The sequence below is a fragment of the Ischnura elegans genome, chromosome 8 (assembly GCF_921293095.1).
Source record: "Ischnura elegans chromosome 8, ioIscEleg1.1, whole genome shotgun sequence".
Classification (NCBI taxonomy): Eukaryota; Metazoa; Arthropoda; class Insecta; order Odonata; family Coenagrionidae; genus Ischnura; species Ischnura elegans.
The window spans coordinates 108,869,100-108,895,513 of NC_060253.1; the positions used below are offsets into that span (position 1 = coordinate 108,869,100).

At 39.4% G+C, this 26,414-nt stretch overlaps 1 protein-coding gene and 1 long non-coding RNA gene across 2 annotated transcripts in view; one reads left to right on the forward strand and one right to left on the reverse strand.

Annotated features, from left to right (window-relative positions):
• Positions 1–26,414, forward strand: part of LOC124163187 (polyhomeotic-like protein 2) — a 404,958-nt gene that overhangs the window by 322,653 nt on the left and 55,891 nt on the right. The gene's annotated exons all lie outside the window — the stretch shown is intronic.
• The window catches only part of LOC124163189, a 92,350-nt gene that overhangs the window by 35,037 nt on the left and 30,899 nt on the right, over positions 1–26,414 (reverse strand). The window contains exon 2 of the long non-coding RNA XR_006865725.1: positions 4,753–4,978. This is a non-coding gene — a long non-coding RNA (uncharacterized LOC124163189). The remainder of the gene's footprint in view (positions 1–4,752; positions 4,979–26,414) is intronic.

Here is a 26,414-nt window from a genome sequence, read left to right on the forward strand (position 1 = left end):
GAAAATGGTGTTAGAGGGTAGAATGTTAGGGAAACGAGGGAGGGGAAGGAAAAGAATAGGATTTTTGGATAGATTGAAAGAGAGTAGGCCATACAGTGAATTAAAGAAGGCAGTGCTGGAAGGAAAGGGAGGCTCCCAGATCACTACTTTAGTACTCCATGGAAAGCTACCTTAATCGGTAGTTAACTATAATAATAATAATAGACCTCATCGATTTTTAAAGATTTAATTTTATTTAATTTAATAATGAAATAATAAAATTTAATTTAATTTAATGAAAAAAAATGAATTTTAATTTTAAAATCGATAATTCACATTGTGTTACTCACCCCCTGCCAAACAACCATGAGATGGCTCGCAGGGTATCGCGTTGGTGTTGATTATTGTTCGGTCCAGATGATTGATATGCATCCCCGAGCTTTCTAGCGAACATGAAGAGCCTCATGTTCCTCATTCCGCCCCCTTGGTTCTTCTCGCCTCCAGCAGGCTTCGCTGGGGTCTAGAATGACGACGTGCGCAAGTACATCGACGAGGTCCTCAACCGGCCACAGCCTGACCACCCCCTTCAACTTCCAATGCTTCAATTTCACCCCTACTCCTCCTCCCCTCACAGACTTTCGCAAGGTCACTGCCCCCGTTTTAAATGCCCAGCCCCCCCCCCCCCCCTCCCCCTCATTTCCTCTCTCTCCTCCACTCCCCTCCTGTCTCTTATCTCGGCCACTTGAAGCACGAGCGCCGCGGCGGTAGCTCGACGACCACTAGCCGCGCCCGAGCCGCTACGCTACCTGCGAGGACTTCATTACGACACCCCCACGTACAAGTCGTCTCGATCTCTTTTATTTTTGCGGTTCGCTTATAGGGCGGGAGCGGTACTTCAGCGTAATATAGTCGCTAGGCTTTCTACTATTTCAAATTCAATGAACAAATACAACCAATTGCATGAAAACTAGATGAGGTGAGAAGTCATAGGGAAGATTCGTAATTACCCTTCTGCGTGTCTTTTATATGCCTATCCATTTCTCTTTGTTTAAATACAATCATTTGTCGAATACTTTTGTTGTATTTGAAATCAAAAATAGAAAAAAACTAAAAAATGGTAAAATGATAAAATGTTTCTCTTGCGACAAAAAAGTAAAATAAAAATAGCAAGAAATTATAAAAAAAAAGATAAAATACAATACATTTTATTAAATTATTTACTTTATTAATATCTTTCTATGTGGAATTGCTAAAAAAAATTCTATTTAATGTTTTCAATACTAACTTTTTAAGCTTCTTCTGACAGAAACAACATACTACACACAACTCGGACAATTGCTCATAAAAATTATCGTATTGTGAACTGGCTGTTGATGTGAACATTGCTCTGCCGGGACAGCTTCTGTAGGCGCCGTCGGCGCGACAAATGTTGAGAAGAAGACCAACCAAGATACTCCGCCGTGGTGGATGAAGAAGCAATTCTTTGGACGGGATCGACGTTGTTGCAAGCGTGAATCAGAAGCAAATAGCGTGAAGCAAGCTGTGCCGGAAGTAGCCTTTGCACATCACGATCATATCAATACATTGTTTGGATTTATCATCTCCACTCGGTCTTGCTGCCAAAGAGTTAATGGGAAATTGTGTTTGTTTGTCGAAATAATGACTCTGGATGTGATAACATACCATCACCTCATAGTCACGTTTCTTTCGCATTATAGATAAGCTTTATATAATCTGGCCCTTAAACGTTTTGACCAACATCGAAGTACGTGGAACAGTATGTGTTTATATTCATCCTATCTCCATGGAGTTTCAGTTAATGACTTCTTGTTCAATTAACGTTTCCGTTTATGTTTTCAAGAAGCAAATAGCGGGAAGCGGGCTCTGGAGGAAACAGTGTTGACTCATCACCACGATTGTGGGACAAATAACATTTATTTGTTTGTTTGTGAAATTGATGATGCTGGACGTGACTATCCGAAAAAATACCGTCACCTCATTGTCACGTTTCTTAGATAGAACAGATAATCTTGAAATCAGTTAGCCCTAAGACACTTCTACCGCAGTCGGAGTACGTGAAGTAGTATTTCATTATGATTATTCTTAATCGATGGGTGTTTCAGCGATAATAAACGAAATACGTTATATTTACGCTTATTCTACAAATCAGAAAGCTTTCATTCGCCTGGAAAACACTCCACTCAACGTCGGAGTATTCTTGATAGTGTTTAGTACGTATTTGCATTTATGCTGCATCGATATCAGAGCATGAAATGCAGTTGAGTTTTCTATGTTATCTCCATGGAAGTAGCTCAAGGTGTAAAGTATCTACCTTTGAGGAGAATAGGAGAAGTTATCCTCGCTTCCGTTTAAGGTCTTAAAATTCAGGTTTTCCTGTTTGTAGAACTTAATTGATATGACTTGGTGCCTCCCGGTAGATCCGATCGCATGGATTAGATTAGGGGTATAGACTGCATAACTGATAGATTTAAGATACGGTTTATTCCACATACAATACCGGGACCATAATTACTTGTGATAGTATAACTCTAGAATAGCTTGAGTCGGGCTAGGTGAAATGAAGTCGGACACCCATTGTGTATCAGGCGGTTAGTAGCGCTTCAAGCGGCTAGCGAGTGCAACTACCGTAATATAGTTATATAACGTATAGTCATGTAAAGTTTAACCAATCGAAGGAAAAAAATAGATTACATCTCTTACGGAAATTTCAAGTAGAATACTTTTTGCCTGGCGTCCAAGATTTTGAGAGAGCCTAATTCTTATGGTAGAAACGATCACATAGATAAGATTAGGAGAGTAGGCTGCAGAACCGAATAGATTTATGATGACTTTTTTTCCGCGTTCGATTAGGGACCCTAATAGCTCTAGGATAACTTGACTCGGAATGGGTAAAATAGGCTCTAAAAGGGGGGAGGGGGCGCAAAAGATATCTTGAGTTACATCTACTTCTATTGTAAAAAAATACAATCAAGTCGCGTGCGGAGCTTCAGAAATTTTTAATTAAAATGATTATACATATACACATATACAAGACAATGCCATCTCATGATATAAAAAAGTCACTGCATGTTATAAGTTTCTGCAATGTTTGGCAATTCGGGTGGCCCCGCAAGGGGGAGGGGGTTCCCCCATTCGTATCCGCCACTGGCATGTGTGGTTAATAAATTATTATATTTGTCAATACTAACCATCTGCACTAATTTTTGTTATGTTATAACTCATGCATGAATCACCCGTTAAGCTAACTTTTCGTTTTGCTATCACTAACTTGTAGTTTTATTTGCATATTAGTATGTTTGTGTCCTTAGCACTCTCCTAGTTTCTGGTTTGACTGCGTGACGTTATCCCGATTGAAGGTGAACGAGCGCGTTTCTAATTAAGGCTAGGAAATAAGTGCTGCATGCTTGGTGTGGAATCATCCCGTGCCACACACCCTGGAGGTGACTTACACGGTACCTCGTACATGTAGATGTAGGCTTGTAAAAAGACGGGCAGGCCACTTATTGGAATGCACCTTAGCCACATATCGTATTCACTTCGCCAATGACAAGAGGATCAACGCTACTGATCACTTAGGTTATGCGAAAAACAGCTATAAAGACACATAATTTGAGGAGATATCCATGAAAATGAAATGCCGCTTAATAATAGCATAAGGTATGCATTGAGAATATATCGATTGAATATTGAAAGTTTTATTACCCGTGATCATCGTTGGACGACAATCTTAAGGGTAATTGGTTTGACGAAGCTCTCCGTGCAATTCTCCTGTCAGTATTTTTTCATATCTACCAAATTTACTTGTAAACATCATTTCTTGTCCAATACTTCCATGGAGGAAGTACTAATGCCTTTTTACCAGCGTATGCCTCTTATTTTATCGTGTAACGAGCGTGATGCGCCCGCTCCCAGCAGCCTTCCCCCGCTCTTTTCAATGCAGGTCCACTGAGGGATAGGCGCGTTTCTAATATTAAAATGTAGAAAAAAAAGGCAGGGTCTTAAGTAAAAAATTTAATTGGAATGTTCATGTACAAATTGAGGTCATAGGACCTCTTTAAACACAACATTGGAAGTAATTACACTATCCTCTGTTAAACGCACATGATGACTCATACTTATGTATCAACAGGAGACTTGAATGTGGAATCAGCCGCATTTTGATCAAAGTTATTTAAATAATGCGAGATGTTGTTGCAAATGAACAAATGTATCAGTTTGTGCGCCGTTAACGTCAGGAATATTTACCGCTTTTATTAATTATTTAAAAACCTATTTTAGGAAACAATAGCAATATTAAGGAAGTTAGATATGCCGTCACATGTTCTCTGATAAATTCTGTGCATTTTGGTACCTCATTTGTAGAGTTTGGTTGCGTATAAGTTGAGAAAAAGGTATCTATACAGTAGAAATAATATAGAAGATTGGAACCTGTAAATAGTTTCCGGTTCAAAATTATTTGGTTTTCTTGCGTTTCTCGATCGTTCAGTTGTGTTTTAGAAGAACGAAATTCATTTTGAAAAGTATCAATGTTTTGAAATCTCAAACTGCCCTGACTGAACGACACGCTCAAGTATTACTTTGAGTTCATCTCTTGCCTGGTAAGTTTGAGAGGGTGTCCACTATTTTATTTTCACGAAGTTAAATCGCTAATTAAAGCAATAAATGAAGCCTAGATATGTCAAAACCAGAAGAAAAGACGGGTTGGATTCAATACACATGATTATACGGAGGTAGAAATTTCTTCTTACTTACTTTGGATAGCACACTGTCTTGAGCAAATTATTGTGGTGCATGTTCCATTGTTCTTGATGGATGACTTGAACCTCTCTCGGTAATGAGAAGGACGGGTGCATGACGAGCCACCTTCTCTGCTAACGGGAACATGTGGTCTTGCTTGACATGCTCTCGTTTTCTCTGGCTATGCCAAGAACTAGCCCGTAATTCTTCGTACGTACAATAGGGTGTGTACTTCATTGTGCTGGCAAAAGGCATTAGAAAGAGAAAAAAACTGTGATTAGTAACAGTTGCCGTGTGCTAAGTGTATGGTTTGGTAGGTTTTATGAATTTGTTTCCCAGAGCACAGAGTAATCTTGTTAAACTGTTCTCACAAGCTGTTAACTGCATAGGAAACGCAGGTATTAGTACTCCGACTGTAGTAATTATCATATCATTCATCTTGGGCGTGACTCTGAATCTCAGATTGAAAGGAGTGGAGACGAAATGTAATTATTTAAAGTGCCTCATTTTCTTCCATGCAGCTTGTCAGGAAGCGGTAGAAACAGAATTTCCAAGTACCCCAACAGGAATTTAGCGGATGATGTGTTGCTACGCTGCTCTATTGTCAATATAATGGTTAACGTTATAGAAAAATAGGTACTGACTTCAGCTAGAATTGCTATTCAAAGTTGAAAGTAGTCACGAAGAAGCCAAAAACAAATGCAGGGACAGGAAACTCATTTTTAAATGGTATGAAAACTTGGTGCATGCATTGCGTGTGATGTCAAACATCATTTGCTACTTAAATTGGGGTAATAATCGAATTTTTAAACTTGAGGAGAGCGTCTTATGGTTCACGGCAACTCTACTAAGCAACGTCATTTGCTGAGGACAAACCACATTTCTCTTGAAAATACTAAAAAATCAGGATTATAGTGTTTTGTCGGCACCCATATTAAGCGTCCGAGAGTAATGATGCGTAGTCTCAGCTGTGACTACATGAGATTTTCCATTATCGAGCTGGATTATAAATGGTAAAGTGACGCCAAATTAATTTCTGGTAAAATTTAGGCGGTGATGGAAAGGAAAGTGTGTGGGAATATCAACTTAAATAGTACCTACCCAATTACTTATATATTTTGAAATTAAATTCGCCCTAATAAAATTAGTAATTCGTGTTTCGCGAATTAACTTAAACTGCTTGATTTAACTTAATTGCAAAGGTATATGCTGTATGTGTTTCTTTTTCCACATTATTGTAGCATTGTATTTCGTACAATTTCTCATTCACTTGTGTCTCCATATGGTGTCTGAGCAATTGTACTCTTAAAAGAATTTTAATTTCGTTTCCATTTCTGACTATTATTCTTCCAATTTTACCTCACCCTAGGTGCTATTTCTTTTATTTTTGGCCATGAAATAATCCGTTTTACCTCTGCCTCATATTATTACGGTTCACTTGGTTATCTAATTCGTCAAGAAATGCAAAGTAAAGAGTCACGATTCGTCAAAAACTGCTACGAGCGAACAGGAAGCGTTACATGCGCACACTGCGTTATGCATTAACGTGCAGACAATCTAGGCTGATTTATTGAGCAATTGGGTATAGATAACATTCAGAGATACACGGTGAACATCGTATTAGAACCTCACTAAATTCTCAGGTCCGACAGGAACGATAAATCAGGAGAGAGATATTTTGCCGAACGGATAGATATGCGAATTCGTTTTTCCCCGAATAATAATGGACTTTAAAAAATGATACGTAGGATACGGTGAGCACATCTCCTTTTCTCTAATATTTATTCATTTTTTCACACGGCTGGAGTTAATACGACGGAATACTTAAATAAATGCTATGCGAGACTTCGCACCCGCATTTTCTATTATTGGGAATAGCTGGTCGCCAGGAGACTAGCGAGGTGGGGTGGTTGTATATGTATATAGTGTACAAAACATGGTTTTTCTTCCTACACAGTAGATTACGCAAACAAGACTTCATGAAAATAGAGCAAGATTAGAAGAGACAATTACAGCTGAGCCCCGCTAATCCGAACTTCCCCGTTATTCGAACAGCGCCGAGGCGAAATATTTCTTTCCAAGAAAATTAACATTTCGTTTTTTACAAAACAGTTCTTTTCTTTAATATTTAGGCCAGTAGTGTAACTAGGAATACGCTTTAGAGGGGATGCAGGGGCACAGGAGGGGGACCACTCCCTTGCAACAGGGGGTGCGGGTAAAATTTTTAAAAATAACATGCCTGGCAATACATTTTACATCATTTTGTCATTTAAAATTTAATTTTAAGCTGATTCAGTTATTATTTATCAAAACTAGGAAATAGTTTTAAGTAAATTTTCTTTTTGTCTGAGGCTTTGGGAGTGATCCATCCCCTCATCCTCACCCACAGTTACGACACGGATTTTGGTCTAAAACTGTGAACGATAATAGGGTAGCTTCCTTCATCAAAGAAAACGAAAGGTATTTATTGCGATTCGTTACCCACCCACGTGTATTCATAATATACAATTTTTTTGGTTTAAGAACCCCCAGTTTAGACGAATGTTAATGGTCAATTTTAACCTCTTTTGTAAAAGGCCAGATTGGCGCCCATGCGATGCAACTCCACGTGACGTCAAAGGGACCTAGTTTCTATACGAGTAGATAGGAGTTTTTCATCGTCTGAAATAACCAATGCATGCCTACATAGAGCTCAGGGAAACATGTCTTAATAATCACCTATTAAAACTGGCCATGGTCAGAAAGTTTCTTTAGTTTGATAGGGTATTAATAATCCTTATTTAAGTCAAGCGCTACCTGCTATCAGGGTCTCTGCTACCTACTAGCAGCCTGCATCGTATCAGTGCTCAAAGCCTCGCCCCAAGGTCACCTCACAGGGCGACAGCGGAAACCAGAATGACGTCACACGGGCTTTTCCCAGCATTCATATTTAGCCGTCGCGTTTTCGCGCGCTTGAAAATTTTCACTTTTCATTTAATCGCGAAAAATAGATATCGTCATTTAATAATCGAAAAGCGTGAAATACGTACTCTATGAGTAATAATATTTCGATTTATGCAATAAAAAAATAATTGGAAATCACCTTATTCTTTATGAACAAAGTTTGAAATATAGTACACAGTATAAATAATAAACTATGTACAATAATTAATACTGTATTTAAAGTTAGTTAAAATAATGTCTGTTGACAAATGTCGAACGTGTCAGACGCGCCTATGAGTCAGTACGTCTAAGAAATTGTAGGGGGAGTAAGTATAGTCTTGCCCAGTTACACGGTCGTATCCAAGATGTACGCTTGTGATTCGTTTTCCGGTTAGAAAATGTTTTTTTTAATGTTATTTCGGCTATCCCGAACAATCACGTGATCGGAGCAGGGCTCATTCCCAATTATTTCGGATTACCAGGACTCATTCATACCGAATAAGTAGAAAAATTCTCACTGAAATATCTCTCATTTAATATTTCGAAATGAATGAATGAATTTATTACTCCAAACTTAAATGTACACTTTTTTTCAACAATCCAAAATGAAGAGGAGCTTTTGGTAGCTTCATTGGTTGAAAAAAAAACAGCTATGCAGCTATCATACTTTAAAAAAATTAAATTCTAGACAGGCCAGAACACAAAAGTAAGTATGTATATAATTTTCTGAAAGATTATCCTTATGAAACCTATGTGTGAAAATAACTTAACAATATACAAGAACAAAGTATAACTTATGGACAAAATAAAATAAAATTCTTTTTTCTCCTTTCACATAAAAATATTAAAAATAATATGTATGTTTTCACAAACACATCTACATACATCTATATCTACATAATACCCTGCGAGCCACCTCTAGGGTGTTTGGCAGGGGGTGACCAATCACCAACATGCAGCATGCAAGAGGACCGCCACATGCACACCGCACGGTCATAGAAATATGTATTACGCACACTAGCAAAATATACATACTAATTCATAAAAAAACTTGCTAATGGTTAATAATTCCTGGAGAAAATACATGTAAGGATAGAACTATGAAAAAAACATGCAATGAGTGATCCTAGCGAGCGACCCCATTAATCCTATCAATTGGGACAACGTTGCTATCCTTAATAGTGCGAGGGAAGAATGACATTTTAAATCTCTCTGTTTTGCAGTCTATTTCTTTTATTTTATTCTCATGATCACGTCTACCATAGTACGATGGTAAACGAAGGATATGATTCACGTCGTCTGATAAAATATCTTCTTGGAATTTCCTAAGTAAGTTAAGCCTATACTTCGATCTACGCTCCTGTAAAGATTCCCACCCTAAATCGTGTAACAATAAAAAAAGCATTTATATTATCATTGGATAGCAACAAATCTTTAGCCTTTTTACAAAAATTATTTATACTCTTTAACTATTGATCGAACACTTAAATTGTTCGAACATTTAAATAATTTCAATCGATAGGAGGAAGTCGCCGGCCCAATGTGGTTCTTTTCCCTGCATCGGCCTCAGGCTTCAATTTCCAGGAGCGGAAACCTTTGCTATCTCCCGCTGCATAATTTCCACGCTGCTTTCCGCCCCTCCCCCGCTTCCCCGCCACCTCCCCTCCTTCTCACTTCCCCTCCCTCCGTCTGGTGTCGTTCCCCCCACCTCCTGCTCTTCCTCTCCGTGCCAAGGCCACCAGAGATACGAGCTGCAATGCCCCCTCAGTCAGCTGTTCTCGTGAGGGGAGGTGTTGGGGAGAGGGGGTGGGCGCCGGAGGGGAAGCGATGCCTTGGGGATATCCCTTTGGATCTCTTCCCGGCGTCCTTTTCGGTCGCGAGGCTGTCGTACCGTACGTAGGTTCGCCGGTCGTAAACATGAACAAGTGGCGTTCCGCGCTCGTTGTGGGATCAGGGCGAGGCAAATACAGTCTGTGCGTTTTCATAGTTATATGCACAGCCTACTCGCTTAGCTGGACGTTTGAGTGGGAGAAATATTGAATCCTAACAGCATTTCTTCCGCCTTCTCTTTCTTCCGCGATGTCGAGTAGCAGCATTGATACGATTTTTATTGTTTTTACTGTAGAACTGAACTAAATTAAATGTAAAAACCTTTATTATTCCTCATAAATTTAATACTATTCTTCGTAGAGTATTAAATTTATGTGGAATTATTAAGTTTTTTACATTTAATTTCGTTAAGTCAATTCTGTGACGTCACGCTCGAGGCAACGAATTATTGTAGAACTTGACAAGCTTCAAGCAGTGAGGGACCTTATACTAATGCTTGCAATAACTTGCAAAAACTCAAAGTAATGAATGATAAATTTACAAATGAATAAATAACTTTAAATTTTAAATAAAGTAACCTCAAACTCATGGGTCACTGCCATAAAGTTTTTTGGACTGTTGGATGCAATAGAGGATGTAAGGAAGATTATCGAAAATCACCTTCGTTTGCGTGTGTTGGATTTATTACAATCATTTAAAACAAACTCTTATCATGGCAATTATCAAATGCCTTCATCTTTTTCTTTAAGAATGAAATTTTTTATATAAAGTAAAGAGAAATCATGCGATAAGCCTGAAGGAAAAAAGCTTTTATGATTTTCATACTTAGCTAATGACCGATTTTATGGAAAACCTTTGCGAAGTAATGTTTGTATTTGGACCTTCGATATATATTGTCTCCATTTATAGGAATCGATAATATCTAAAGCCCATTATGTGCGTTCTAAATAGCTTGTTGTAGCTTCTTTTAACGACTCCAGTTTTGTCTGAATAAGCCTCAAAACGTCATAAAAATTCATTGACTATTATTTAGTTCCATGAAATGTATTGTAGTTAGAGATGAGAGAACTTTGCTTCATTATCCGACGATTTTTTATTATTGCTGCTTTAGGAAATTGTTGTTGACCATTGGAATACTTCCATCATGATTACGTATGCATTTATTATTTACTGGCACGATGGGAGATAATCGTGGCACTAAGTCGTAGTATACCAAATTATGCACTTTCTCACCTATTCGAATTTATAAAGCCAATAAATGTGTGGAAGGGAATGTTTTCACCATATCCGATGAGAGATTAATAATTGAAAGTATTGAAGCCAAATTACACAGCTATTTTGGCTGGGTTAACTTTTTAATGTCGTGATATTAGAATCATTTTCTGTGTAGCCGTACATTTTAGTAAAGGAAAAAATAGATTGACATTACTGGGGAACAAATCTTGCTTTTGGGAAATGTAGTGGTACAGTTCCCTATGGCCCTCACTCACAAACAAAGTGATATTCTGAGATATTCATTTCTAAACGTCCAAGCGAATGATTTTTCTTCACTCGAACGTGTACGCTTTGCATCCAAAGATCATTTTGTCAATATTAAAATAAAAAAGCTTACACTTTCATTACAACTAGCAACAAAACCTCTGCATCAAGTAAGTATAAAAGTGTGGAAAATACCAAGTTAGCGTACTTTTCATCTCGAGATGAACTAAAACAAAGTTAAAAAAGTTAAAGAAGACAGCTTGGTCGGCGTTGCAATCCGCTTCTCCTGGTCAGTTACGTGAGGAAGCCGACGGCAGCTATAAATTATAGGCAAAACTGTCGTCCCAGACGATGAATACTCGTGGTGCATATCCTGGAAGCATCGGCACTCCGTCTGCATCATCCGGCGGAAGTCCTGACAGCCCTGAGGAAGATGAGCAACGCACTCATCGAAACGTCGGCGACGATGGAGTTTATCGCCCGAGAAACATTCAATGCTCACATACGCCGGGAAAGAATCTCTTCATACATTTTAAATGAGGATGTATGTACTTGTACAGGTACTACAAGACTTAACCGAGCAGTTCCGAAGTTTAGCGGTTGGTCCGATTGGTCGTAAGTCGGAAATAACATGCACCCACATATATCATTAGCCACACCGTTAGCTATATCTTACGAACACCAGCATACTAAGGAAGATAAGATCGATAAGATCATACAAATAAAAGAAGAGAGATAGACTGTAGAACGCACAAATTCAGAATGTCTTTTTATTTCCACGATCAATAAGAGATTATAACGGCAGCGTTAGAACTCACAAATAGATTAGATGATTTGTAGTGTAGCCTACTAACTTATGTATAACTTAATGCATCTTTCTGAATTTTATTTATAACAGCATGTGGTAGTATAATTCGTTAGTGCGCGTGACGTTTTTTGGACTGTGTGGTGTACATGTGGTAGTCCAATTGCATGCTGCATGCTGGTGATTGATCACATCCTGCCAAACACCCTAGAGGTGGCTCGCAGGGTATTATGTAGATGTAGATATTGGCCATAATCTAGCCTAAAACGATGGTGTGCCTACTGACGTGGAATCGCTCTGTGACGTACTCATACTATTTTTAAGCACAATCCTTTAATCTAAATATCATTAGTAAATAAAAGCGAATTTGTTTCGCATGTTACCTAGAAAAACGTTGCATCTCCCCTCTCCAGATAAAATCCGCTGCTGAGAATGCCGTGATACGAACGAGTTGCCGCTATGTGCGAGCGATTGTCGAGACATTTTTAAGAAGGAATTTTTCAACATGCACCACATCGTCGATGTCGAGTCGATGATTTAAGCCATATTCTACATCTACATAATACCCTGCGAGCCACCTCTAGGGTGTTTGGCAGGGGGTAACCAATCACCAACATGCAGTATGCAATTCGATTCCCACATGCACAACACACGGTCCAAAAACGTTATGCATGCTTAAAAATTATACTACCACATGCTCTTAGAAATAATAATAAAATTAAGAAACATGCATTAAAGTATACATACGTTAGTAGGCTACACTACAGAGTCATGCAATCTATTTATGAGTTCTATCGTCACCGTTATAATCTCTTATTGATCGCGGAAAAAATGACATTCTGAATCTGTCTGTTCTACAATCTATCTCTCTTATTATATTTATATGATCTGATCTTCCGTGGTATGTTGGCATCCGTAAGATATGGTTAACTTCGTTAGAAAAGACACTGCTCTTGAATTCATCTGGTTTAGTCTATTTTTCAATCTACGGTCCGACAGAGATTCCCATCCGAGTTTATCTAAGAGGTAACTTTCACTAACAAGGCTATCGCAACGATTTTTCACGTACCTGGCAGCTCTACTTTGCACGCGTTCTAACTCTATAATTTCTATAATTCTAATTATTCAAAAAATTTAACTTTTGAAACTTAGCTCAAAAGTAATGGTATATTGCGCGTGGTGTTGAGGATGGCTGGCTGGCTTTCGCTTGGATGTAAGTGGGGAAGGAAGTGGGAGAAAGCGGTCTGTCTACGGCTGGCAGTGGGCCGCACGCCGAGACCTCCACGCTGCTGGTGTGTTTTCAGCTGTTAGCGTGGACGGGAGAACGGGCGGTTGGGCCGGGCGGGCGACAAGGCCTCCGCAGTCCGCTATTTGCCCTGCACTCCACCACGGCGGCCTGACCCTCCGTCAGTAATCGCCTCTTTCCGCTCCTTTCGCCTCCTCCAGAAAAGTCCGAACAAGACCGCCCACGGTGATACATGCGAACGGAAATGAAGACGACGAGATACTCAAATAAATCCTCAAAACGTCTTTAGAGTCCTCGACGGTGCGCATATTGGCGATGCAACAGCCGAACGGTTCGAGATACCGTTAGTTAGGAGTCAACACTCTTTCCAGGCTATTGCGGAGAGTGGATAGAAATTCACTATTTTTTAATATTTTCAATGTAATGCAATTTATATTTCCTATTCTACGAAAACAATTTTGATTTCAGATTATATAAAATCGTATTTTTTGACGGATTTAGCTAGATTTTACAAAACAATGTAGCGGTATTGTTCACGATAATAAATTTAAATCGTTTTCCTGATGCCAGCTGGGATGAAGGCGTTTTTGCGTACTTTTGTGGAGTCTTACACAAGTAATTCGTTAAATTACAACTCCATCGCTTCATTTTGTTTCCAGTAAGAAGTAACGTTTACATCCCAAAATCTGGAATTTTTGACGTCCCTAAGATTCAGAATATGCGTCGTTTTGGCTTAATTCCTACCGCCAAACTAGCATTCACTTGATTAGTCATTAATATTTAAACCCTCCAAAAAATCGATCTCTTTCAATATTTTTCAATCGTTGAGAAATATAATAATTGAGGCTAATGTTTTTATATGCCACTTACTGGCTAAAAGGCTAATTAATAGAAGAAAAAAATTACCTCTCTACCTTATTGCCTCGGCTTGTGTCCTACCGCCCACCGCAAATGGAGGCGGCTTGCGGGATGGTATGTAGATGTAGCCATGCACTGGTTTTCTGTGACCACTTAACAGGCTAAAACAGTGGAGTAACTATGGGAGGGATGAGGGGGATAGATCGAACATAGAGTTGTAAATTGATTTTATGGCCTGATCGAGAGGGGGAAGGGGGGGGGGTCCTGAATGGGGATGCAACATTGGATGTCGAATAAACTAACAACAGTTTCCCCCCCCCCCCCCCCAAAGCCTCAGAGAAATAATAAAAAATATTTTAAACTATTGTCTCGTTTTGAAGCATAATTACTGAATTTACTCAAAGGGAAATGTTAAGTGCCAAAATGATGTAAAATATATTTCCAGACATGTAATTTTTCAAAAAATTTCCCGAACCTCAACCCCAGACCCCCCCCCCCCCCCAAAAAGCATATTCCTAGTTACGACACTTAGCTCAAATGATAGGTTATTTGTTTTCTGCGATGCCTGATCGTGTTCAAATCCCACAAGATTGGACAAGTTTGGCGTTGAAGTGAATTATGTGGAGCGAATACCTTGCCTACCTCGCCTAGGGCGCCTGTAGGTACCTATTCGGGGGATTGGGATGAAAGCATGCTTCGAGGCGTCGTTGGCCAATGTCTGTGCTCGTTGTGCGAAACTGTTGCTAGTTTATTCGACGTCCAATGTTGCATCCCCATTCAGGACCCCCCCCCCACTTCCCCCTCTCGATCAGGCCATAAAATCAATTTACAACCCTATGTTCCGATTGCTCGCCGATGCAAAGGCCGTCGCTGTGTTTTGTGCAATTAACTCCTGCGTCGCCGTACTTCCGGCCTGCTCCAGGGGACGTTGTACCAATTTCCAGGCAGGGTCGTATTGGCAGGGACAGGACGGGAACGTGAGCTATCTATTCAGGAGCGCTGGGTAGACCACTTCCCACGGCGTTGAGAAGCATCGCTACTTCAACTCGTCGAAATATCTCCACGTCACTAACTAATCATCGACTTTTTATTATTTATTTTGCGGCCTGCCGTTTGATAAATGAAATCTACGCATGGAAGGGGAGATTTGTTTCCCGAAAAAAAGACATCATGTTTTTTATCTTCTTTGCTTTAAATCATTCTAAAGTAAATTTTGACGGAATATTCGCTGTAGTTGTACCCATTAGAAAAAGTTCGTATGTTGATAAAAATTACTCGTACCTACACGTTTGTGCAGGTGGTGTGAGCTCCTATCTAGCACGCATCTCTCAATTCCAGCTCAGAAAAAAGTACCCTTATGAAGAAAGCAAAAGTTTGACAACGGTATGTAATTAAAACAAGTCGATCTAACCTAGGTTAGTACCAAAAGAAGATTTTACCGCGGTGGGAGTTCTTAAAGAGTGTGAGCAGTACTTAAAAATGGTCAGATGAAATAATTCGATGCCGATGCTGAAAGAATTCACTACCATCGCGAAGGCTATTTTCACTCTTTGGATACGTGTGTTGATAATAGTGGTGAGATATCATTTTGAGCAACCATCGAAGAAGTCAACTTCGTCGTTCGAACCCAGTTTTATAGTTCCCTTTGCGAATGTCGTAAGGGGGGGGGGGGGAGGGGAACGGAAGCGTGCTTTTTATCGCTGCTTACGTAGCTGTGTAGGTACGTATCTCCCGCGTGCTTCGTCAATCGATTTTCGTCCACTCCGCATCCCCTGCGCCCAAATAGCGCTCTAACGTTAATCTTGCGTAAGAATCCATCGTGCCGGGAATTTTGAGATTGTGAATCTACATCTACATAATACCCTGCGAGCCACCTCAACGGTGTTTGGCAGGGGGTGAAAAATCACCAACATGCAGCATGCAAGAGGACTTCCACATGCACACCACACGGTCATAGAAATATGTATTACGCACCCTAGCAAAATATACATACTAATTCATAAAAAAAACTTGCTAATGGTTAATAATTCCTCGAGAAAATACATACAAGGATGAAACTATGAAAAAAAACATGCAATGAGTGATCCTAGCGAGAGACGCCATTAATTCTATCAATTGAGACAACCTTGCTATCCTTAATAGTACTAGGGAAGAATGCCATTTTAAATCTCTCTGTTTTGCAGTCTATTTCTTTTATTTTTTTCTCATGATCGCGTCTACTATAGTACGATGGTAAACGAAGGATATGATTCACGTCGTCTGAGAAAATATCTTCTTCGAATTTCCTAAGTAAGTTAAGCCTATACTTCGATCTACGCTCCTGTAAAGATTCCCATCCTAACTCGTGTAACATACTTGAAACGCTGCACTTTTTGTCGTAACAACTCATGAATGCGGGGAATATGATCTTGTTTCGTTCATTTTTCCTCATTCAGACAATGCGCGGGGAGGATGTGTTTGGTGCAATTAACGATTTCAGCAGAGTGAAAGTAAGGCTAGGACCCTGTCGAACGTGAGGATTTTGAAGAACTGCCTGAAGAAAGTAATCACGCAGTCACGCGCACGAGTGAAAATTTATGTACACCTACGATGGAATTCTCTATGAAAATATATTTAGATTGGCCGGGATTCGAACCCGGATCTCCCGATTGTCGATCAGGTATGCTATAAGTTACACCGCCAATCCACCTTCTTTCAAGGTGATTCTCAGGAAGAGTTTTACCCAACAAACGGTGTATACATAACGAGCATTTTAAAGCGACAAACTCTTTTTGCACGTCGTTGCCATTCATGGGATTTCTTTTAATAAAGTACAAGAAAGTCAATGAGTAAACTTAAGAAATCAAGAGGTTCTTCTATGTTTAGTTGTTCATCGTGATACATTGAATGCGACTACAATCATTGTACTTCATTCCAATCAAAATTATTTTTCTCTATTATTTTACGCCATACTCTTTGTATCAGTTTCTAATTTAAGGCTCAAAATCCAATATTTGAACATGTGTGATTAATAGAGGAATCAAAGGTTTTTCACTGATTTAATTCGATTATTGGGAAATGGTGAATTAGTGCCTGCAGATTTAAAGTATTTTAAGTAACGTTCGGTATTATTTACTCATATCGAAGATACTAAAGATCTTTCCTCAAGTACCCAGTACAAATTATCTGTTGGACAATATCAGTGACGCAGTTCATGTTCGATGCTGAGGTTTAAAATGAAATATGACTAGAAATGAGAATAATAATTTACAGAAGGTATGCATTGTATTTTATTTTCTTTTGTTCAGATTCTTGATCTATATGGCGCTTCATGTATATAATATATTTCAACATTTTTTTCTAAAAGCATGACCTTCCACACTGGCATTGTCAATGCTGAAATACAGGTGATAATTTACACGTGAAAGGTGTGAATAGCATCTAATGTTCCTCATTTTGCAATAATGGGTCCTGATATTTGAAATGGTATTTCTTAGAATCGACTTCGAAAAAATTGGCATTGCGAATGCGCGCGAAGCCATCGGATGCCACCCAACATCTCGCCACCGCCTGTCTCACGTATGCAGTATCCCTCAGCCTATCCGTGGGGCACCTGCTGGCTATGCGCGCTCGTTACCTACCCCTAATAAATATAGCAAATATCGACATGCAAAAAACTTCCGTAGAGATGTCATCAGTAGTTTCATGATGACGAATTCTAGAGCAAAAATACGGTTGAAACGGCGATTTCGTTTCGTACGAGGATAGGAAAAGAATAAGTTATTAAGTTTGTTACTTTAATTGCTAAAATACTGACGAGCGTTGCTATTCATGGGATTTCTTTGAACGTGATGAAACGGATGAAACTTCGTGTGAATTTTGAGAAAGGACAATTCCTTTTCTGAGCTTCACATATAGGCAGGTAATTTTGATTCATTAGATTGCGATTAATTACTACCTACGTAAATGCTATTCATCCAATCAAAAACCAGAAAAACGTGCAGGAATCTTAGCTCTTCAAGTCTTAGCGCAGAATTAAATAATTATTAGCATCAAAGTAGTACTTATGTCAACAGTAAACTCAGAAATGATTAGTATTACATATTGAAATAAATAATTCCAATTTTCCACGATTTGCAAGTATTTATTTCAATTTGGAACAATTCCACTCCATCGCGCTTGAATTTTTGGATTTTTTTCGAAATAGTATTGCGTCGCATGCAGCTAGAATGTGAGAGACTTGACACTAAGCTAAGGTTGTTCGGGCAGTTGAGAGCAGACGTTTTTCAGTGAAATGTATTGAATTTCATTTCGGAAGCTCACAAATATGTCTCGGAATAACTATTTCTTATGGTAAGGCTTACCAGTGAAAAGGGTAAAAAAATAAGAGGCCATTAAGAATCTTACTAAAATCTCCTCGTTTGCTCCGTGTATAACCATATATTAAACCGAAATTGAGAGTAATATCTCATTTGTGAGGTACTTTTCGGTGTTATGAGCATGGAAGGAATTTTGATGGGGGAAGAAGGAGCCTGGCCCCCCTAACTTAAATGGTACTTTGTCTGAAAAAGTATGAAACCTGTGTAATCATGAACAATAAAAGCAAAAACATCAGAAGTTTAAATAAGATTCAGTCTTAGATAGTACTTAAAATTCTTTTTTCAGAGGTTAATTTATACAAATGTTTCAGGAAAACTATAAGGACTATGTAGCACCCCCGCTTCACTTGGGGGTGTTCCATAGTCCTCACACCCCCGCCCCTCCTCCCCCCCCCCTCACAACATACAATTCAAAACTTGGCCCAATGAGTCGGCGAATTTCTTTTGCCTCGCGAGTCCTACGTAGCTCGCACGCTTCGCAGTGCTGCTGTCGACGTGCGCTGGAGTGGTCTACCTCCTCGCTTCTCATGCTTTCTTGGCTCCGCGTCGGGGGATAAAATGTGCTCTGCCCGCTTGCGGTGGATGTTTCGGACGAGGCGGCGCTGTTCACGGCCGTCGTCAATTCACGCAGATGTCGCTAGCAGCTCGTATCCGTCCGTGTTGAAGCACTTTTTAAGTCTGAGGACTCGAGCATGCGGCTGGCATCCAATTCCTCCCGTTGCCAATACCCTCGAGAAGCATGTGGACGTTGAAATTTCATCGGTACCAATGTATCGCACTGTTTTAGCCGGTGTTAGGTTGTGTGGCGTCGGAGACTAGCTAGATGGGCAGGCGCTAAGCTTCGGTTGTTCGAGGAGTTACGAGCGACGCGACGTCTTTCGGTGCAATGCAAGGGCGTGCCCAGGATCATAACCAGGGGGAGGGGGGCAAACCAAGTTGTGACATTAGTTTATGAGATTATTACGTTGAAAAAATAGTTTTATTTTAGTTACATATCTCATACTAATGCATATCATTTTTCGTGGGTTTAAAGAAAATTTGTAGATTCCTTTCGTTTCAATTCAGTACTGATTTTGCATAAGGACTTTTGCGATTTTTGCTTCTAGGGGTGGCAGCTTCCCCCCTGCCCCTCGCTGGGTTGTGCAATGTAAAGAATATCGTATCAGAAACCCACCATATCTCTCGTGAAACCTATCACTGATTGTGAGTGTAAGGATTTTCTGCACTACGGTTAAATTACTGAGACCTTTAGGAAGTACACAAAAATTTTATTCATTGTACCACACTCAACTGGCGATTCCACCTGAGTTTGGTTTGGATATATGAAGGTCGAGCTTACCCTTTACCAAGCCCCAGGCGGGTAAATTCCTTCAGGGTGCGACGACGAGTAGGTACATTTGCGTGGGCTCACACCTCTTTTGTTCATTTTTTTATTTAAATTCACCTCCCCGAAAACAGCTCATTTAAGGCCTTCACAGAGGTGGAATTTAACGAACAACAAGGTAGGACGATGACAATCACCAATACCGTGGCTAAGGGAAACTTACCCAGGCAAGACTCTAAAACCACGACTGATATCTGGCCATTATAGTTTCCACATTGGTCAGGCTCTTCTTCAACTCCTTTTCTGTCTCCGCTACGAATATTATATCGCAAATTTATTTATTTACTTTTTATTTATTTATTTCCACACCTCCGAAAACATTACTATTAGGCATTTGCCTCGGGGTTTTCGATAACATTTTAACAATCGAACAGTCACAAACACCGGTGCCCTGGATAAGGGTTACTTACTCAGGCGGGACTCGAACCCCGCGACCTTTGGTTTGGCATGAGAGGACTTTATCCCGTCGCCACCTAGGCCGGCGGGATAAGTTTGAGGATGTTCACCCGAGATTTGATCCCGGGACCATTGGTCAGCAGATTAGCGCTTAATCCGCTATTATGCCATGTTCCTTTTTTTAATGTCGGGCTTAATTTTTTATGCGACCGAAATGGTGTCTAATCGCTCATTTTTTTCAACTTTTTTGGGCAAATCATACAATTACCTGTTGCATCACGCAATACTTCCATCGATTTAGTTTTTTTTAGTTTCCGACTCCCTGTAATTAAGGAGAAAACCACATTGACGCCGCAAAATTATGCTGTATGTGGTTATATTAAAAAAAAAAAATTCCTCCCACGAATTTTCCCCATCCTTCTTTGACTGTTGTGTGGAAAGATTCCATATGGATAAAGTCTCTTCGTAATCATTGATGTATGAAACGGTTTAACTGTAAGTTTTACAATGCCTATGAACTGTACAATGCGTTAGACGAAATTTTGTCGGAGGGCAGTCCACCTAAACAGATTAATTGAAGGAATTAAATGTCCGAAATAGGTGCAAGAATTTTTTTTTTCAAATTAAAAAGTAAGTCGTATTGAAATAAAGCCGCGCTCAAAAACTTATTCTTTACCCATTCCTTGATCGTCTACTGGGGTGGCACCCAAACAACCTCTCCCCCTCCTCTCTGATTCTCATTATTTATGCAGATATTATTCAAAAACAGTTGTTTTTATTGTCTGATTACGTCAGCGCCGAAGGACAGGTGTCTAAACCCTAGCATGAGACTCCAATTTATTCCTCCGTCATAAGAGGTCATTGCAGTCAACGTATTCCATCCTTATGTATCATTTCCCTTTGAATGGTCGAATAAGGATATCTTTTGCATCCTATGCGATAGGTAAGTTTTTATCGCGGCGGCCATTTTTTCTCTCACCGAATAAGAAGGAGCGGATGTTCGTCAGATTAGTACTCACTCACGCGATAGAAACTTAAAACGAGTCCCTTCCGCAATAAACATAGCGTCCATCGAGGAAAAAATCCTCATTCGAGGAGGTAGAAGTGTGCTATTAAATAGATATTGCCTCATTGGGTGCGTCATGAAATGAAGCGCTGTGTAATGCAAGTTACATTGGTTATTTCCGTCGTGCGATTTTTTGTAACTTATAGCTCTGTGGTCTAGTGCACCCGAGTTAAAAAATATAGAAATATGCTACTGCAAGATTTTTTTGCCTCCGTCGTGTGATTCTGAACTCCGTTGCTGGTTGAAGCTATCATAAGTATTTATAATTCTAGGTAGTTTCTTTTCTATCGCAGCATCAATATTTAAATTAATTTAAGTGTCGAAAATTCAGTGGCATTACAGTGTTGATATTCCATGTAAAAAATACTGTTTTTTTTCTGCTTTGAGGGAATTTTAATTAAAATTATTTTGAAAAGGCAATTGGGTGTTACTACATGCCTCAGAGGTTATGGAAGTGAATGCAGTGTATGTGAATAACTAAAATTACGAGCTACTGCGCTAATCTTAATCTCTTTAGTGACCTTTTTCTTTCATTTCCGTTTGATGCTCCTGGTATTATCTCTGGTCATCATCTTGATAAGTTTGACATAGCTCGCCAACCGATTCTTTCATCTACTGAGCTTTTCACGCCTAGTATTTTCTTCTCTTTGACATGCTTCATTGCTTTGCTTTACCCAAGGTCTCCCTTTCCCATTCTGGCTACCCGCTTGTGCCTCGAAGATTTCCTTCATCAGTCCACCACCCTTGATCCATCTGTTGTGATATAACTGATTGAATATTATTATTCAAATAAATACTTCATTGCTGAATCCCTACGGAGAAGGCCGCTACAGGAATAGGAATGGAAAATCTGTCTGAGTATCCCATCTGCTGGTGCATAACAGCTAAGTTATTCCACCCGTTTGTGAATAGGATCCGGTTTTGAGGTTCACTTGTTAGAGAGCTGTCTGGCAGCGGGAGAGAGGAGTAGGTTGGATGGGGAAGAGAAAGTGGTGTCATTGTACCAGGCGGACATTGTGCTCTGAACTGACCGGGTTACACTTTCATTGCATCACACAAAGCTCCCAGACTCTTTGTCTTCAACACTAGCGCATTCTAACTTCATAGCATATTTATACTTATGCTAGAAGTGCAAATTCGCAATAAGAGAAACTATTTGTTTGGGTAAATAATTAAGGTCGATAAAAAAAATGGATAATAACTTTTGATGACATTGAAAGGCTATTGTAAGGGGTATATGTTATGTGTATATTATGCTTTGTTACATATGTGTAGTTTATTCTACATTATTACTCATTTTACAGTCGCAACAGTTTTTGAATTTTTTGCGCACAAAATTCATTCAATGTTTATCTTTAGGAAATGAGTATTTTTAGTTTTATGTTTTTCATTTCTGCTTTAAAGAATTTTGAATTTAGCCTAATTGCAGGCTTATTGCCGTAAATGCTATTTTACTTCCCTGAATGTAAATAATTTAGTGTATGTACGTATGAGTGGAAGAAAATATATTGTTATTATTATTATTTAAAAATATTACTATTACTATTATATTTACTACTTTTATAATTAATAATATTATTATTATTATTATTTCACTTGAATTTTAAAATTTTAATTATACGTTTTCATGGACTGGAAGATTCGAACGATGTTTGCGTTGCGTGAATGCTGCTATATGCATATCCTATTCACAAGTAGGTATACTTCACTGTTTAGAGGACTTATCACTCCCTTTTTTGATTGCTTATTGATAGTTAAAAATTTTAGCATTCGTCTTGAATTTTCAGTTTCCTGTAAAGCAGACCCTTGTCTCCATTTGCCTGTACTTCAAATTTTGAAATTTTAACCTCGATATTTTCCCCAATGCATTTTTTTATGCCAGGCACAGATAAATGTTGAAAAGGTTTTTTTTCTATAATATTTTTCCCAAAATTTTCTGAGTGATGAATTAAGATTTAAAAGAATTATAAATCGTCAGAAAGGGCATTAGTCGACTTTTAGAGAGGGATTGATTCGTCCTCTAAAAATAATTCAATGTTACGGGTTAGAAAATTGCCCCTATGCGATGGAAATTTTCACGCCATTTCATTATTCTTGCAAGTTTGGAAGTTTTCTACAAAAATGCTTAACTTTTACAACCATTAGCGATTTGACTCCAATCTTTCGCTCAGCCCAAATTGGGCCTTCATGAATTTTGAAACTCAGGCTGCGAACGGTGTGCATCATCTAATTGATTGAAGTTCCGCGGAGCAATCGGAAGCGTGGATCACTATTGAATTGTCGATCTGAATCGTCAGCAACATATCGCAGTTCGGTCGTATAATTCTACTTCCGCGAAGCTTTAACAGGAAGCTGCCAAAGCCCTTCGGTGATCTCTTCAAAACCAAAAATCTTATTTCTTATTCCTTTGTTGGGGACCAACTACGGCTCATTTCGTACATTCAGAGCTCCGCATTTCCAGTGGACTGATCAGAAATCAGTTTCAACTTCTCCCCGGGATTTCGCGTCAAATCCTAATTTTCTTAAAGAATTGACCCTTTTACCCAATTTCTTCACGGTCAGATACAATAGTGTTTAAAATTTTAAAATATAGAAAATGTAAGAAGTCGATAATTGAAATACGTTTATACTTTTGAATTTTCCTAATATTTCTAACTGCATGTTTTGCATGTCCTACCTTCATGGGCAGATTGATTTCATGAGCAGTTGGCAAGTTTTTCCTTTGCATGAATGTGGTAGTATAATTTGCTAGTAGGTATGAGTAACATTTTTATGACCGTATGAGAAAGTGGGAATTCTCTTTCATGCTGGTGATTGATCAGCCCCTGCAAAACACCCTGGAGGTGGCTCGCAGGGAATTATGTAGATGTATATTTTATAATATCATTGCCTGCTTATAGACCTATCGCTGGTAGAACATTCATTCATTCATAATTCTGCAATATCAAGATTGGTATACTTCAACCGTACATTTCTCTCTTTCCCCACCAATTAATTGCCTTCACTTCCCAGGTATTCTCCCGCCTTGTGTTGATCGTTATTAGTACTTCTTGGTCATCCTTTAGGGATATTTCCTTCAATATTTCTCTCCGCAATTATTCTATGGCAAATAATTTTCATTGGCATATTACATGTCCACCTCGTCTTTCTCTGGCGTTTTGTATTCCTGAGTTCTCATTCCTCCAAATATACACGTGATTCCTTTCCAATTTTTCCGTTTTTTTTACCAATCCCTCCATTTCTCCTTATAGTCAACGCTAAGTCGACAATACTGAGTATTCCCTTAGTCCTGGGCGTCCTGGGGCTGAGTGTATGTCGATATGTCGTGCGGTTTCGGCGTTTTTCAATCTCTGCCGCACAAGTCCATCATCGCTCATCCAATCCTCATTCCAAGGATTGAATCATATTTCTGCGTATCGTGACCTTGCTCCGGCCATCCTCAGTGATTCACACTGCCCCAGCCCAACCATCTCGTCTCCTGTTCACGTCCTTATCCTTCCATTTCCTTCCTAGCGCCAAAAAAAAAATCAAGTAAAATATCCTCGTTATCGAGAGATTTATATTGTAGAGAGAAGGTTAGAAGAAGAGTCTGCTCTTGAGTGTAGTTGTTTAGGGTGCGGAAACGTGGACGCTTAGGAAGGAGGGCGAGAGAACATCTACATCTACAAATTACCCTGCGAGCCACCTCTAGGGTGTTTGGCAGGGGGTGATCAATCACCAGCATGCAGCATGCATTTGGACTCGCACATGCACACCACACCGTCCAAGAAACGTCCCGTATAATAACAAACTATACTACTATATGCTGTTAGAAATAGAATATAGAATAGAAATTCAGAAACATGCAGTAAGTTTTACATAGGTTAGTAGGCTACACTACAAGTCATGCAATCTATTTACGCGTTCTATTGCTGCCGTTATGATCTCTTATTGATCGTGGAAAAAATGACATTCGGAATCTGTCTGTTCTGCAATCTATCTCTCTTATTTTATTTATATGATCTGATCTTCCGTAGTACGTTGGCGTCCGCAAGATATGGTTAACTTCGTCAGAAAAGACACTGCTCTTGAATTTATCTAAAAGGTTTCGTCTATTTTTCAATCTACGGTCCGACAGAGATTCCCATCCGAGTTTATGTAAGAGGTCAGTTACACTAACAAGACTATCGTAACGACCTTTCACATACCTGGTAGCTCGGAGAAGATCGGATGCGTCCGAGATGTAGGTGGGGAGAATAATGGAGAAGGTGAAGAAGACGGAGAGGAGGAGGAGCGATGAAGTGCTGGGCATGGTGGGTGAGGAGAGAGGCAGATTTTAGATGAGATACGGAGAAGACAGAAGAAATGAATGGAGGGAGAGCTTAGCTGGAAGGGGATGTTGAAGACAGTGTTATCGGGTAGAATGTTTGGTAAACGAGGGAGAGGAAGGAATAGAATAGGATTTTTTATAGAATGGAAGAGAGTTGGCCTTTAGCGTGAACTGAAGAGAGAAGGCCATGAATAGATGGGAGCTATTCCGTATAATTCTCAGAATGCTCCAAGGAAACCTACCTTAATAAGTAGAATACTTCAATAATAATTTCTTCAGTGGTGGTACTTAGGAAGCACCCCAGTACACCCATAGCATCATCATGAGTGATGATGCTATGGGTGGGGTTTGAAGTAATTAAGTTGAACATTAGGCAAAAAATTAGTTGTACTCCCCTCTTGTGGAAACGTTAGACCTCAGGGTAAGGATGCGATACATGTTCTGTTCTTTGAAAAGAACATTAAAATGAAAAAAGATCTGATGCTTTGCCGGCGTATGCTGGTAGTGAAGGCTATTCGGGTGCTTCACCGGGTAATCTCCTTCATGGCTGCCGACGTTTCGGGGTACGAGTCGTACTCCATCCTCAGGACTGAACCCGAAGCCCGACCACCCGAACAACCTTCACTACCAACATTAAAATGTTCCAAGTCTAACGAAAAACCCGAACCCTCACCTATCGCGTAATAAAAACAAAACTATGTTCGCCGGTTCCATCGATGGCATTGCTGAGGTAAAAATTCATTTCGATTGAATTTAGGGCTCGTATTGATAAGTGAACCTGATATTAGAATTGAAACTGATTTTAAATTTTTGACAGTAATAATCATATTCTATGCTTGGGTGCTTAACCGATCTGTCTCTGAAACCTTGATAGCTAAAATGTTGACGGAAATCGTACCAACTCGGAAGATCCAGGTTCGAATACCAGTCAAGGCAGATGATTTTTTTATTACCTACGAGGATGTTTCGTACTTAAGGTGCATCCTCGGGTTACTCCCGCAATGGTAAGCTTCTGGCTATTCCG